The following is a 17,238-nucleotide window of genomic DNA, read 5'->3' as shown; positions in this document are numbered from 1 at the left end:
CGAACCCAGGTCTCCTGCACTGCAGGGAGATTCTTTACCATCTGAGCCACTAGGGAAGACCACCTGGGGTAGAATACACTAAAATAAGATCGGTGATGGATCGAAGATGTGCTTTTTTCCGTACATATAGCGAGGACCTATTAATTGACCCTCAGAAAACTAAACGTGCTAACATTCTGAAAATTCTTCATGTACCCCTCAGGGATATGAGCATCTCAGTGTTAAGGTCACTGGTTATCATATCCTCATAGTGCATGAGAATCTAGATAGGTTTGAAAACTACAAACACATCCCACCTATCTTAAGACTTATCTGAATTAGTCCTAGAAGGGAGACAGGCACAAATTTGGGGAGGCTTGCCTGGTGGCTCGGAGGGTAAAGCGTCTGCCTGCAATATGGGAGACCTGGGTTTGATCCCTGGGTTGGGAAGATCCCCTGGAGAAGGAAATGGCAAACCACTCCAGCATTCTTGCCTGGAGAATCCTATAGGTGGAAGAGCCTGGTAGACTACAGTCCACGGGGTTGCAAACAGTCGGACACGACTGAACAACTTCATTTTTTTTCTTTCTTTCCTTCCGCTCTCCAAGTAATGCTTCCCTTTGCAGATAGGGTTGAGACCTTTATACATACCATACCACCTGTATCAGTTCAGTTCAGTTGCTCAGTCGTGTCCGAACTCTGTGACCCCACGAACCACAGCACACCAGACCTCCCTGTCCACCACCAACTCCCAGAGTCCACCCAAACCCATGTCCATTGAGTCAGTGATGCCATCCAACCATCTCATCCTCTGTTGTCCCCTTCTCCTCCTGCCCTCAATCCCTCCCAGCATCAGGGTCTTTTCAAATGAGTCAGCTCTTCGCATCAGGTGGCCAAAGTATTAGTTTCAGCTTCAACATCAGTCCTTCCAATGAACACCCAAAACTGATCTCCTTTAGGATGGACTGGTTGGATCTCCTTGCAGTCCAAGGGCCTCTCAAGAGTCTTCTCCAACACCACAGTTCAAAAGCATCAATTCTGTGGCACTCAGCTTTCTTTATAGTCCAACTCTCACATCCATACATGACCACTGGAGAAACCATAGCCTTGACTAGACAGACCTTTGCTGCCAAAGTCATGTCTCTGCTTTTTAATATGCTGTCTAGGTTGGTCATAGCTTTCCTTCTAAGGAGTAAGCGTCTTTTAATTTCATGGCTGCAATCATCATCTGCAGTGATTTTGGAGCCCAGAAAAATAAAGTCAGCCACTGTTTCCCCACCTATTTGCCGTGAAGTGATGAGACCGGATTCCATGATCTTAGTTTTCTGAAAGTTGAGCTTTAAGCCAACTTCTTCACTCTCTTCTTTCACTTTCATCAAGAGGCTCTTTAGTTCTTCTTCACTTTCTGCCATAAGGATGGTGTCATCTGCATATCTGAGGTTATTGATATTTCTCCCAGCAATCTTGATTCCAGTTTGCGCTTCCTCCAGCTCAGCGTTTCTCATGATGCAGTCTGCATATAAGTTAAATAAGCAGGGTGACAATATACAGCCTTGATGCATTCCTTTTCCTATTTGGAACCAGTCTGTTGTTCCATGTCCAGTTCTAACTGTTGCTTCCTGACCTACATACAGGCAGGTCAGGTGGTGTGGTACTCCCATCTCTTTCAGAATTTTCCACAGTTTATTGTAATCCACACAGTCAAAGGCTTGGGCATAGTCAATAAAGCAGAAATAGATGTTTTCTGGAACTCTCTTGCTTTATCAATGATCCAGTGGATGTTGGCAATTTGATCTCTTGTTCCTCTGCCTTTTCTAAAACCAGCTTGAACATCTGGAAGTTCACGGTTCACATATTGCTGAAGCCTGGCTTGGAGAATTTTGATCATTACTTTACTAGCACGTGAGATGAGTGCAGTTGTGCGGTAGTTTGAGCATTCTTTGGGATTGCCTTTCTTTGGGATTGGAATGAAAACTGACCTTTTCCAGTCCTGTGGCCATTGTTGAGTTTTCCAAATTTGCTGGCATACTGAGTGCAGCACTTTCACAGCATCATCTTCCAGGATTTAAAATAGCTCAACTGGAATTCCATCACCTCCACTAGCTTTGTTCGTAGTGATGCTTCCTAAGACCCACTTGACTTCACATTCCAGGATGTCTGGTTTTAGATGAGTGATCACACCATCCTGATTATCTGGGTCATGAAGATCTTTTTTGTACAAGGGTTTAATTCACAAGGACCCTAGTGATTTTCCAACTAAAAGTTTTGCATCATTCATCATGGCATAACAGAAACAGAAACCAGAACTAGAAGATCTATAATATGGTACCATGTTTGCCTCTAAGTACCATGTTTGCCTCTAAGTACCTAAATGAACTCAAAGCACTTGAACTCTCTGCTTCTGTTTTCCCCTTTGCAAATGACAGTAACAATGTTTCCCTCATAAGGTTATTGTGGAAACTAGATAACATGTAAAATTGCAATATAAGTCCTCTCTAGTGTATTAACAAATCATAATGAGTGAACATATTTTTTTTTGTTTGAGAATCAATATATAATCCTTTGACACAGTTATTTCTCTTCTGACAACTTACACAAACAACATAAAAGGATGAACTGAATAATGGTATTTACTGCAACATTTGCTTGCAGTACTTAAAAAAAAGAACCTAAACAAACAAAAATGGGTTAGCAAAAATAAAGTCATGCAGTATTACAAGTTATTAAAATTAAACTTACATGTACTAATACAGTAAAATATCCATGATATTAAATAAAAACACCAGGTTGCCTGAGGTGTGTAATCTGATCCATGTTTTGTTTAATAAAAGAGGGGCAATGTATATGTGTGGAGTATGAAAAAATAAACACCCAAGTTTGGTAAGAGACTGGATACTGCTGGCTTCATGCTTTTGTATTTCTGTGTTCTAAGGCTTGTAAGCAAAATAAATTGTTTTTTAAAAAAAGGTTCTATATTAATACAGTTTAAATCTATTACAGTTTAGAAACTTTATCACAAAACAGAGTACAAGCAATCTTGTGCTACTTTCAATTTATTTTAGTACTAGGTTGAATGCCCAACAAATGAAGATCTGTCTCCAATGGTGATCTAGAAATTTTCAATTGTTACACATTATCAATTAGAGGCAACATAGCACCAAGGGGAAATAACTAAAAAAGCTTAATTAGGTTGTAACAGAGAATTAAAGGAAATCATTTGAATTCGTGGTATGAGACAACTGGAAAAAGCAAAAAACCATTTTAAGCAGCAGATTTAAGTGCAACTTTTAGAAGATTTTCTTCTTCAGACAAAAATTTTCCAAAGTGTGTTTCTTCATCACCAACGCACAGCATTCTTTAAAATAAGAGGTTCCTTGTCCAAAACACTTAGAACACACTGCTCCCCAGCACCCATTTGTTCTTTTGCAAGCTTAGCACAAGGTCATTCTGGAATCCATTCTTTGTGATATTAGCATAGTAAAGGCTCTGAGATGTCCCACAATTAAAACTCCTTAACTGGGAAACCCCTAGCAGTCCAATGGTTAGAACTCCGCACTTCATCTGCTGAGGGCCTACGTTTCATGCTGGTTGGGGAACTAAGATTCCACAAGCCCTGAAGTGTGGCATGTACACATGCATAAATAAATAAATCTACTTCACTTTAACCTAGTATGACTATAACTTTCTATAAACATGTTAACACAAAAGATGATATTTTGAGAAGCAGTCATTCTAGTCTAGTCCAAAAAAAAGAAAAATGAATGAGTTATCTATTTCAATTTTCTTAACTTTTCTCTAGGAAAAGTCATAACCTGTGACAGTTAAAGTGTTTTAACTGTTTAGTTTACTGTGACTATCATGAACAGTGTAAGAAAAATATGAACAGTGCAAATTTTTGAATTAAATATAAGGAAATCTTTTAGGTGATGAGTATGAATTGTGATTTTTTAAACAGGTTCCTCAAATATTCAAGAGCAAGCCTTGAACTCATGATCTGCTTCCCAATCACTTTAAATTGAGATGATCATACCAATTTCCTAAAGATACAGAAGTAAAACAAAACCCTAAGCTCTCACTTAGAAAACAACAAAAACTCAAAAGCACCTACACTGCAGTTTCTGAAAAGAGAAACCAAATGTATGTTAGTTTCAAGGACTACCAGTTTCAAGGTACATACCAGAAAAAAGTGCCTGTGGTAGAAATAGTTGAGTATAATCTAAATGAAATTCACTCTACACAAAATAAAAAATTTTGGAAGACATACCAAGTGATTCATAGGAAATGTACACAACAAAAACTAATCTTAGGAAAATACCTAAGCAAATATTAAATAAAAATAGTAAACTCAAGTTTAACTTCTAAAGTCATAAAGATGGGGGGACACAGTACATTATACAATGAAACTCTCAGTATCCAGTTCCTTGGAGGCAACCTTTTTTTTTTTTAATGAGATAATCTTATTTCTAACACTAAGCTTTAAAAGAAAATTCTTATATACAGTATTATAGAGAACTCAAGAGTTGTAACAGAAAATATACTCAACGACTTGCTTAGCAGATGCAAGGTTTCATAATCTCATTTTTTAGCCAATCCTTCAGGGAAAGTCATGTGTCTAACTCCTCTAACACAATCCAGGGAAAGCGACTCACAGTAATTATGTTATGGGTTCCTGGATAATAATGCTCTAAATCTTTCCAAGATATCATCTCCAAAGTCTTCACAGAATTGTTCAAATTTAAAATGGCCCTTAAATCCAGTGGGTCTCTACCTATATCTGCAGTCAAATCTTTTCCCTGCCTCCCCTTCTAGCTCTGCCATTCTCCCTATCTGGGTCACTACACACACTAATCCCTCTGGCTAAATGCCATTTCACCCATCTCTTGACTAAATTAACATTTCTAGGTCTTCTTACAGTCCAGTCGACCTCTCCTGGAAAGCTTCTCCTGACCCCCCGCAGTGTCTACCTACCTGAGTCCACAGCACTTCTGCAACACCACCTAGGGTGGCACTTAGTGTACTGCACTGTGTAAACATGAGTTTTATCAACTTCCTCTCCACTGTAAACATAACCTTATAGTTGCAGTAAAACAGTAAGACCAGAGACCACTGCCCCACCAACATCTAAACACTGTAGCACATGACAGGCCTGCCTGCAAACTTCAAAAAATGAAGGCAAGTTTCTGATACTCTAGCTTGATGAAATGATACAACTTAGACTATCCAGAGTAACAAATGGACTGAATGGGAATTAATACTCCATGAGTCTCTTCTTAACCAGACTTGGGATAAAAATTAGCAAACGATTTATCTTTGAGTACTCCTATTTTTGCTTGTATAGGTGCCACATAATTTAGAGTTTAAATGAAGACTGAGGATGTACAAACACAAATTGGATGAAAAGCAATCAATTATATTCTTACTGCAAGGTGGTCCAAGAAAACATCATAGGAAACCCTGAATTTCTAAATTCTCTACATTTCAAATCTTAATTCTGGTTATGCTGAATCAGTTTTAAATGACTCAGGTTTTGCCACGGCAAGTGTAATGTTTTTGCATTTAATCACGCTAAAAGTGCTAATAAAATACTATGTGTGTGTGTCTTAGTCACTCAGTCATGTCCAACTCTTTGCAACCTCATGGACTGTAGCCCACCAGGCTCGTCTCTGTCCCTACAATTCTCTAGGCAAGAATACTGGAGTGGGTTGCCATTTCCTTCTCCAAGGGATCTTCCCCACTCAGGGATTGAACCCATGTCTTCTGCTTTGGCAGGCAGATTTTTTTTTTTTTTAACCACTGAGCCACCCGGGAAGCTATTCATTTACTTTCTTTTAATGTCAGAATGAAGAAAACCACTTTATGCAGTTAAAGACTATCTCCCACTGATTCCCTAGTAAGCCTTTCAGAAACAGTGTCTAAAATCAGAGATCACCACTTAAGAGATCTAGAACTTGACATAAAATGTTCCACAAACAGAAACCACAAAGACATCTCTAAAATTAAGTCTCACATACTTTTTTGGGGGGACTTAAAAAAACCAACCCCTTCTCACACTATTTTTTACGTACTCTGGAAGTCAGCTACAGATTTTATTCTCCTAGGCAGGCACTGAGTAGATGGTTTTGTACTGTCAGTTTATAGTCAATTTCACCAGAACTCTTCCAGGAAGCAGAATTTTGCGATCCAAATACACATATCATCCTAAGTAGGTGAAAATGACTGCCTTTTCTGTCCCACTTCCAGTTAAAGTGTTCTGACACCCTGACTATCCCTTTTCCCTTCACACTTCTTAGGCGCTTTTGTATCTGACAGGTATGGTAAAATTCTGGAATATGTATGTAAGGTGGACACAATCTGGATGTTTTCCAGTACTGTAAAGTCTTTTATCTCCTCACAAGATAGTGGTAAGAGAATAAGAAGTGAAAATCTGTGATATGTCTCTAAGCATATTGCTATGTGAAAATCTGAGAAGCAGCAGCATGTATCATGCACCTACCTATGTAATAATTCTATACAGCATTTCACTGGAAAAGTGTGAGAATATTATTTCTCTGTAAATTCACTTTTTCTACTACAAAAGCAACAACTAAATAAAAATGTCTTCTATCTACATTGCTAAATATAAAAATCACTATTTAAGTATTAGTTTCTAAATAATAGGGTTTGAAGAAACGTTTTTCCCACCACATCATAGGGTTTGAAGAAACCTTTTTCCCGACACATCAGAATTCAGGAGTGAGAGACACAGGAATTAAGACTGATGGTAATCCATATAGCTCCTTTATTTCTGAAAAGCAAAATCTAAACCTAGACCAAGACAGCATCCTAACAACCACACTTCATAATTATCCTAACCCAGTCACAGGCAGCACTGGTCAACCACAGTCCTCCTCCAGAAAGGGACAGAGTCTATCACTAGTGACCTCAGGAAGAAGCAGAGTGCTTTCTGCAAGGGGGCAGGCTCCCAAAGAGTATGGGGAAAGGGGCTGAGCCATATACTTGATCAGTTCCTTCTTATAAACTCATCAAAAGGAAAAGTGAGTAGGTGGGACAATAGGAGCAAGTCAGACTATTTTTATGCTTTCTAAAAAACAGCAAAAAATCTAGTATGTAACAAGTCAATTTACAATGTTACAGGTACAATTATTATCTTAGTCATACCTGTCAGTAAAATGGCCTCAAACTGTGAATGCAAGCTGAACAAAGCCGTTCAGATATTTCAAGTAGGTATCCACAAGTTATAAAAACATGAAAAAATACAGTGTTTTCCTGTCTTAGAAACCCAACAAATTCAAAGGTCGCTGAATTACAAAGTACAAAGAACTTGAGTCTAGGAGACAGAACCAACCTCCACTTAAAACTATGAAGATCCTATCAGTATCAATAAAAAGGAGGCAGTCTGGTCACAGAGAAGATTGGCTTTGGATGTCACACCTGGCCTTAATATCTGAAAGTAATCACTTCTGTTAACTTGGATAGTACCTACACAGGAAGTAAACTACATAGGAAGATAAATTATCTTTCAACACCGCAAAGATTTATAAACAAGTATGGAAGGTTTAAGAGAAACAAAATCCTAATATTAGTATCTGTGTTAAGACTGCTTATTTGGCTTATTACATACTTGTAATGCCTAAAAAAACTGACCTATTAAAGTGACAACCTTGTATGATCAATTTAAATGTGGTAGTATTTAGGCTTTAAAAAGCTGAAATTTTATTAGTATCAAACATCTAGGAGAACTTTAGACTCAAAATAAGAAAATTCTGTATTAAAATTAAAGTTTAAATTGTTTGAAGATATTTGTTAATTGCAAATGTAACCTGAAGAGTTATTGTGCAAATAACAAAAACGAACTTTAAAAACTGAAGAACCAGGATTCTGAAATATAATTTTTTTTTTTTAAATATGGCTTATCTCATACAAAACCCGCCCTCTGGAACACCAAAAGACAATTCTAAACAACTCAATGTCACCAGAAATTGGGCTTTTAAAAGACATGCTTGAAATAAGGGAAACGCCAGCAACTATTTAGGACGACTGTACAGATAAAGCAAATCATTTTTTTTTTAAAGCAGAGTATTAAAAAACTAAGAACAGAAACTTAGCCAATTAAAACTCTTTTATGTTTGTGTTTTTAACCGGATTGCTAGCCAGAAATCCTTAAATCATCCTCCAGTGCTCCAGGTCACATGGTGAAGAGTCACCTATCAAACACGAATCTAAGCAGTAAACAAGTCTACTGAAATTCTTAGGTAACACCCTTTATTAAAATGTTCTTGATATACAATACCTTTCCAAGTACTACATTTCTCTCAAACATTTAAAAGCTTTTTTCTAGTACAGCTTCCCCCCCCCAAAAAAACCCTTTGCCCCTAAGTCTGTCACCAATTTTTAAGCTAAAATCTCACAAAGTACTAAGTCCAGATTTTAACACGGTTGTCTTATTATACATGATTAACCCCGCAATTCCCATCCCATTCAAACGTTTAAATGTGTCAGAATGAAAAGCTAAGAAAAGTTGGTTTTCCCTACCTGTGGTCTCGGAAGTTAACACTAACTTTAACACGTGTATTTGGGCAAAAAAAAATTTAACATGTTCCCCAAACTTGGCCCAGTTCAGATACAAAACAATGGCTAAAATGAGTGAAGTTTTAATCTCTTCTTTTGTTTTAATTTTTGCACATTTCCCTGAGTCTCGATATCGGTTCCAGTTAACAAAAACACAACACTCCTCACCAATGGCACCTAACACAACGAACCCATAAGCCCTACACCGTGTCTTTCGTCCCTACACCTGTCTGCCGGAAGCTCTTCCAGGACACGCTCGGGACCTCAAGCATTCATCCCCACACTTGTTTTCATAAACCCGCTCCTTCCTCTTCGCCCACTTCCAACTCGCATGCTTCTCGGGATCCACCCGGCCGCTCTCCCCCCGCACGTTCCGAGCCTTTAAGGGCTGGGCAGGCGGACAGCTCGATCTCTAACCCTGGGACCAAGAAAGGGACCAAGAAAGAGCCGCGAGGGCCCCCCCGCAAACTCCGCGAGGCTCAAACGCTGGGAGGAAAGGAAGCGGGAAAGGCGTGAGCACTCCCCCCCCCCCACACACACACACGCCGGGCGCACACCCCCTTCCGGCACCCCTCCTCCCCCTGCATTGTGCGAGCGGGCTCCAGGCCGCGGCCGTCCTGAGTTGCCTGCTGGCCCCGTCCGCCCTCCCGCCGGCGGGTTGCCCCCAGCCGAGACCGCCACACAAAGCCCGGGGAGCCGCCCCGCGGCGCCAGAGCAAGGGGAGAGGGGTGCAAGCGCGACTGACTTACGGGGCTGCTGCGGCCGCGCTGCCTCAGCCGGGGACACCGACCGTTGGGCACACGGCGGCGTCGCTCTTGGCCGTCCTCCCCCTCCTCCGCCTTCGGTGGCGGCAAGATCTTCTTTCTCCACCTACCTCCCTCCCCCCCACCCCACCTCCTCCTTCTCCTCCCCCTCCTCCTCCGAACCACCGAAGTACCGAGGGTGAGACACAGAGACTCACAACAACATGGCTGCCACCGCCGCCTCCCCTCCCCCCCGCCCACCGGGCGCGCGCAAAGCACTCCGGGAGAAAAGGGAAGGGAGGGAGGCGGTGGCGGGGCGTGGGGGGCGGGAGTGCTCACCAAGGTGCCGCTCCTCTCAGTGGCTTCCGACGCTTCTCCCGCGCTCCAGGCGCCCGCCGACGGCAGCTCTGCGCGTGCGCACGCTCTCTGCGCTCGCGCGTTTCGGCCGTCCCTCCGGCGTCTGCGTCCCCGCCCTCACCTTGCGAGCTCGCGGCTGGACCTGAGCTTGGCTGAGGCGGCGAGCGGGAGCGCGCGCCGGGCTCGGGCAGCGCAGGCGTGGTGTTTTCGAACGCGGCTGTCGTGTCCGTCTTCCCGCGTGGGGCCTAGTCTTCCGAACTCGCTGGCCTTGCGCTTCCTGTCCAGTAGTTCATTGTTCTCCCCCACACACCCCGACTGCCTTGTGAGGGTGTCAGCGCCCTCCCCACCGCGGTGCAGTCCTCTCACTTTCGGAGTGCCGGCGCCCACAAGACCCGGACCAGTAATCCAGGCCCTTAGGTTTCACCCTTATCCTCACCCCGAAGGAAGACGGTGGGAGGGGCGGGCGGGGACACGAGTGTGGAAAAGTGAACCCCTTAAGTGGACTTATGCGGGGGCTGCCCCCCCCCCCAACCTCTGTGCTTGGCCCGGTAAACACAAAGGAAACTCGGGTGTTCTGCTAGGCCAGGGATTCTCTCTCGCGGCTGCTTCCCACGTCTGGATATCTGTAGCAGGCTCTTTTATTAGCCTTCCTGTGTTCAACCTCAGCTGCTGTAAATATCAGGTGTGCTTGATATTTAAGGTGGTCATTTTAATCATCTGGAAGCTCATTAGAAATGCAGAATCTTGGCCCCACTCCAGAACTTGGTGAATCAAAATCTTCGTTTTAACAAGATTCCCAGGCAATTCCTCTACACAATGAATTTGAAGAAGCATTGGTGATCCAATCATAGTAATTCCATCTCAATAGGAACTATTTCTGCAATGGGTGTGTCATCCATTTAAAGCCAATGAGACACAAAGGTGCCAACTCAGAACTTTGGGGTGGAGGGGTGGGGGGCCTCTGTAAGGAGCCAGTCTCTCCTTCTGAATGTATGAGACAGCAAGAAAGCATGTTGCCTCAGTTCCTGCTGTCAGGCATCTTATGACCACAAGGGAACCTAGACTGGGGTCAAGTAGCCTACTCAGAGTGTTCATTCTCCTCTTCTAGAATAACTAACAGATCTGGTGGGACAGAGGAGGCATAGGATGAACAATTGTTCTTTGCATTCCAGCCACATGCATTGCATCTAAGGGTTATGTCTATGTGGCCTGTTGAGACAAGTGCTTCTCAACTATAGTTGCATGTCAGAATCACCTGGTCAACATTTTAAAGATCTGGATTTCCAGGCCCCATCCCAGAGATTTTTATTTAATGGGTCTGAGCGGAGACACTGATGTTTTAAAAAAGCTCTTCAGTGGTTATGCTGTGTAGCGATTGAGAACCACCAGCTTAGATCACATTTTACAGCATAATGGTATTTCAATATTCCCTATGTAAATACCTGCTTTCCACTGGGACTGCTCGCTCAAGAAACTTCTTGTAAACTCCTTTTATAACTTTGTGGTTTTAATAAAAATCATTTAAGCCTTTTATAGAAGCTTCAAGAAATAAAGAAAAGCTCCAGGAAAACTGGAGTGAGTAGTCTATCCCTTCTCTAGTGGATCTTCACAACCCAGAAATTGAACCAGAGTCTCCTGCATTGCAGGCAGATTCTTTACCAACTGAGCTATCAGGGAATCCTAAAGAAAAGCTCAAATCACCCCAATTTTAATATCTCAGAAATACTACAAATAACCACGGTTGGTGAACACCATTATTACATAGATAAATACAGATAGAAAGGTGGATAGAGAGCTACATATGTAGAGTGACTGTAACAGGGGTAAGCTCAATCTGCACGTGTTGTTTTTAAAGTACAGTGTTGAATTTAGTCTTAAATTTAACTGAAGGATCTACTCAGATGTGTGTTTCTTCACTGCAAAAGAAACTGACTTGTGAGAAGTTTCTCAAAGGTTAAACACAATTATAAAAATCATTAATAGGGCAGAGTAACTTTTTCAAACTACATGCTTCAATATTGGTCACTACTGAGTTCCCTGCTATGAAAGATAGATCTGCACACTTTCAGTTCCTTCTACCTCTGTCCTGCACTTCCTAATTTTTTGCTTATATGATTTTTCACTTTCTCAGGGTTTATAACATTGACATGCTATTTTAATCCATCATTTCAATACTGATTTGTCTTAATTTCAGCATTTAAATGTATTTTTCTTTAATTTTTTAATTAAAGTTTAGTTGATTTACAATATTGTGTTAGTTTCTGGTGTATAGAAAGTGACTCAGTTATATATATATATGTTGTTGTTTTTTTCAGATTCCTTTCCCTCATAGTATATTACAAGATCCTGGATATAGTTCCCTGTGCTATATAGTAGGATCCTGTTGTTATCTAGTTTATATAGTAATATGTATCCGCTAATCCCAAACTCATAATTTGCCCCCTGCCCCCCATTTCCCCTTTTGGTAACTTTAAGTTTGTTTCTATGTCTGTGAGTCTATTTCTACTTTGTAAATAAGTTCATTTGTATCTTTTTTTTTTTTAGATTCTACATGAGTGATATTACATGATATTTGTCTTTCTCTGTCAGACTTACTTCACTTAGTATGATGATCTCTAGGTTCATCCATGTTGCTGCAAATGGCATTATTTTGCTCTTTTTCATGGCTGAGTTATATTCCATTATACGTATATACCACATCTTCTTTACCCATTCATTTGTCAATGGACACTTAGGTTGCTTCAATATCTTGGCTATTGTAAATAGTGCTACTATGAACATTGGGGTGCATGTATGTTTTTAAATTAGTGTTTTCTCTGGATATATATGCCCAGGAGCAGGATTGCTGGATCATATGCTAGCTCTATTTTTAGTTTTTTGATGAGTCTCCATACTGTTCTCCTTAGTGGCTACACCAATTTACATTCCTGCCAACAGTCTAAGAGGGCTCCCTTGTTTCTACACCCTTTTCAGTTAAAAGTATTTATTATTGTTTATTGCTTCTTCATTTCTGATTTCATTTTGATTTAGTAGTATGGATTTTGTCATGGATCAGCCTCTTGTTGTTTAGACTCTAAATCATGTCTGACTCTCGCGACCCCATGGACTGTAGCCTGCCAGGCTCCTCTGTCCAAGGAATTTCCCAGGCAAGAATACTGGAGTGGGTTGCCGTTTCCTTCTCCAGGGGATCTTTCAAACCCAGGGATCAAACCCATATCTCCTGCATTGCAGGCGGGTTCTTTACTACTGAGCCAACTTGGAAGCCCGTATCAGCCTCTACTTGGGTTATAAACCACCCTCAATGATCTTTTCCTATATCCCACTTCTGTGTGTTAGTCAGATGGGCTGCATTCAACTGGGAGTTTCAGCTGATGTCTCCTGGACTCACCTATGTGATTGCATTTGGCTAGTGGCTGACCAGGGAGCCTGGGCTCTGATCTGGTGGTCAGCCGAGGCCCTTTGTAGCCCCTCCCGCAAGCTTGCTCAGGCTTGTTCATCCCTCTGAGAGGGAGTTTGGAAGTGGCACTGTCCCCTGAGGCTTAGGCTTGGACCTTATATAGTGTCCCTCCAAGTCATTGGTCAAAGCAAGTTATAAGCCAGCATGGATTTAAAAGATAAAGAAATAGACTTTACCTTTTGATGAGAGAAGCTTCAGAGAATTTGTGTCCATTTGCAGTCTTTCATGATAGTTTCCTATTCCCTAAGTTATTTCATGCTTGAAAATGTCTTCCTGTTTTATTTAAACTCAAGCAACAACTATTCTTGGGTCTTGCTGTTTTTCCCCTCAGGACTTTGCAAACATTGCTTTTAGTGAAAAGTCTTGTGGAAAACCTGAGGCAGATTTGATTTTAACCTACTTAAGAATTTTTTCTGTACTTTTGAACTTCAGTGTCTTAACAACAATGTATCTCACAGTCAATCAGTCTCTAACATATTTTCCTGATATTAAAACATAACCTTGAAAAAAAAAAAAACACATAACCTTGATATTTGGAAGTTGAGGTTTTTTTAATCATTTCAGGGAAATTATTGTGTGTAATAGCTCTGAATATTATTTCTGTGATCTTTGATGGATTCTCTACTTCAGGGACAATGATTATTCTTATTTGAAACATTTTGTACCACTACTATTGTAAAACTAATGTAAAGATACTATTGAAAAGAATTTATGTGGTTACAGGATCTTAGTTCCCCAACCAGAATTGAACATGGGCCCCCAGCAGTGAAAGCTCTGAATCTTAACCACTGAACTGCCAGGGAATTCCCTAAAAAGAATTTTTGAAAAACAAACAAAAACTTGTCCTCCACATGCGTCATCTCCTTACTAATTTCTTTAATATCTTTGTCTTTTTCTTGAGAATTCATTATATTTAAATCAAGCCTTTTCATCAAGTTATTAATTCAGCTTTCAGTCACATGGTACAATGGCGCAGTGTTGCAGTGTTGTTGTGGTTTCAGGGTTTCCTCAATCCTCCAGTCTTCCTTTTCATCTCATTTTAGATTGTTATCCTCATCTGTATTGAGTGTTAATCTATTGTCTTTCAGCTCCAAACTTTGTGATGCTTAGGCTGGGATCCTGCAAACAGCACTTCTTTACCAGCTGGCTCCCCAAGGTAGACATTACCAATTGTGGGCACTTGGAGAGAGATTAAAAGGTCAGAGAAAGGAGAGGCTTCTTGCCCCTTCTAGTTCTCATGTTATTCCTGTCAGAATGATCTCAAAAGAGCACTTCAGCTCAACTGTAGAAGTTGGTTCTCATTTCTAACTCCTTTGCACACTCCCAGAACTGGACAGTTCACCCTTCAAAGTTGTACACAGCCGCTGGTCAGGGCCCCACCTCAGACAGAGGTCTAAGGCCCAGTTCCTGGGGCCTCTTTTCTAAACTCCTGAGTAGGAGTAACTGGGGTGCACACTCCAAGGAGGTCCAAGTCCCCTGGTATTTATAACTCTGTGCTACCTCACTCACCCTTTCAGCTCTTGAATGCCAGTTTAACCAATTCCCTGTGTTAAACTCTCTGTTAAAGTAATTAATGTGGTCTCTATTTTCCTGACTGGGCCTGAGTTGATACATCATCTGGAACTTATATTCTTGAAGTCATGGTATTAAAGTATAACATAAACATTTACAGAAAGTGTGGCTGTTTCTTTTCTTTCTAACACTCTTTTCTCATGCCTTCATTGTCAGTTTTTTCTGAATCTTGTTTTTTGGTTTAATGGGTCTCTTCTTAGAAACTTTGCTGGCTCTTATTTTTAAAGCAGTTTTATTAAGCTACAACTCACAGGTCATACAGTTTGCCTGTTTAACATGTACAATTGAATAGGTCTTAGTTTACCCACAGATATTTGCAGTCATTAGCCCAGTCAATTTTAGGATATTTACTTCACTTTAAAAATAAAACATACCCTTAGGCTACCACTCTACGCACCCTCATATCTCCTAGCCCTAAGCAACCACTAACTCACTTTTTATCTGTGTATATAGTTTGCCTATTCTGGACATTTTCTATAAATGGATGTGGGGTTTTTTTGTGTGTGACTGGATTCTTTCACTTAGCATAATGTTTCAAGGTTCATCTATGCTATAGCCTGTGTCAATACTTCATTCCTTTTTATGGCCAAATAATTTCATTGCAAAGATATACCACATTTTATTTATCCATTCAATTGATAGACATCTGGGTTGATCCGGTATCGGTACACTGCTGTGAACATTCATGTACAAGTTTTTATTAAGTAGTGCTTCTGTTCTTTGATTATGGTTACTCAGAGAGATTTGCTGTCTTTTGTGTGATGTATTCCTCCCTGCCTTGCCCCCTGTGGTACATTTGCCTAATGGAAAGACCACTTTTATTTTCTTGCTATTCTCGCTCACCCTGGGTAGACCTGGCAGGCTCTCTTTTGCTTTGAGTGACTGCCAGTAAAATCTCTGATACTGTTCTCACTCATCTGGGACTAAGATCTCTTCCCTTCAAAACTGTAGTTTGAGTACTGGGTATAGTTTGAAGCCACTTTTCTGTAGCCCCAGGAAACCATGGTGGGAGAGGGAAAGAGCTCAGTCAGCACTAAGTTGATTTTTTTTTTTTTTTTTTTTATGCCCCCGCCACGCCCCGCAACCAGCGTCTCCTTTTTTTTTTTTTTTTTGCTGCATGATCTAGATTCTGGTTACTCAGTAGAGAGTCTACACTGGGTGAAAGGTCTATTCCACTCACCTGGGCTTCAGCTTGTTCTGTTAATTAAGAGTGTCCTGAAGATGGTGGCCTATGGTGACAAGCACTTTGCTTCCTGGCTTGCCCCATCATTGCAGCCTCATCTATTAGAGTCCTGTCTCACCATTAAAGTGGAGCAAGACCCTGACCAGCCCATATACAGCTGAAATAAGCCACCTTCACCTCCCAGGACAGAGCCAAATTTCTTAAGGAATTGTATAGTTGTAGAGGTGTGGGTTTGGGCTTCCCTAGTGGCTCAGTGGTAAAGAATCTGCCTGCCAATGTAGGAGACATCAGTTGAATCCCTGGGTCAGGAAAATCCCCGAGAGAAGGAAATGGCAACCCACTCCAGTATCCGTGCCTGAAAAATCCCATGGACAGAAGAGGCCGGCAGGCAGTGGAGTCACAAAGAGTTGGACACAACCGAGTGACTAAGCATGAGCACGCAGCAAGAGGCGTGGTTTATAACATTTCTTATTTTCAAAATTACGAGGAGAAATTTTTCTTAGATGTTCTTTATCTGCTGAATTTCCATAGCATGGATTAATCCCTTGCTCTCAAAGTGAAGCCTCCAGCCTCAAGCATAGCATTTCTCCAAAGCTTTTATTTCCAATCTCAAAGTCCTTTCCACAATGGTATTCTAAAGAACACATGGCTTGAATTCCACTCCTTGCCCTAAAGCTGATACAAAATAAATAAAGACACTCCATGCTGCCCCCTCCCTCAACCTCTCATCCGCACCCCACCCTCCCACCGCTGCTGTCAGCTAAACCTTGACTGCCAATTGCTCTTCCATGACAGGCAATTAAACAATGGAGATCTGGATTGTGGTATGTTTTGGGTTCTGGGAACACTTGTTCTAGCTTGTATAAGCTGTGGTGGCTATGGGTTTATTCGCTTGTGTTCTCTAAATGTTTGTGCCTAAAGCCAAGGCAGTTGTGATCTCATGCATTCTGTTGCCCTTGAAGGAGAGGCCAACTGAATATTAGAAGGAGAGCCAGAGGCATATCCCTGAATATAAACATGCCTGGATAGGGTGGGGTTCTCCCAGCTTTTCATGGTTTTTCAGAGGGAAATCCTGGCCATTTGGGCATCATGGAGAGTAACAGTCTTCTTCGCTTGAAATAAGAAGGGTAGATCCTAGAGACTGTGAGATCTGACTTTATCCAATGTCTCTGACCAAGGCAAGGGCAGAACTGGAACAAGAGACCTTGTACTCTCTCAGACTTCCATAATTCCCAGAGTCTGACTTGCATTCCATTGGGGTGATTTCTGAGGCAGTGAGGTGAGTCAGGGAGTCAAACTATGCTCATAAATTCAAAAATAAATAACCATCTGTCCATAGTGTCTATGAAAATCTACTAGAGTCTTCTGCTTTATAGATT

The 17,238-nt window shown here is 41.3% G+C and overlaps 1 protein-coding gene across 9 annotated transcripts in view; it reads right to left on the bottom strand.

Annotated features, from left to right (window-relative positions):
* PUM2 (pumilio RNA binding family member 2) overlaps nt 1-9,708 on the bottom strand; it is a 97,756-nt gene extending 88,048 nt beyond the window's left edge. For 2 of the 9 annotated variants that reach the window (XM_043469292.1, XM_043469296.1), the window contains exon 1: nt 9,630-9,708. The gene's annotated coding sequence lies outside the window, so the exon portion shown is untranslated. Of the gene's footprint in view, nt 1-9,296; nt 9,543-9,629 lie in introns of those variants that run through there. The other 7 variants (XM_043469293.1, XM_043469298.1, XM_043469295.1 and 4 more) reach the window with 4 other exon arrangements.
* Between the last annotated feature and the right edge of the window lie 7,530 nt (nt 9,709-17,238).

The sequence above is a fragment of the Cervus canadensis genome, chromosome 5 (genome assembly GCF_019320065.1).
Source record: "Cervus canadensis isolate Bull #8, Minnesota chromosome 5, ASM1932006v1, whole genome shotgun sequence".
Lineage (NCBI taxonomy): Eukaryota > Metazoa > Chordata > Mammalia > Artiodactyla > Cervidae > Cervus > Cervus canadensis.
The sequence above is the reverse complement of the archived record's forward strand: the minus strand, read 5'-3'. Positions and strand labels throughout refer to the sequence as shown.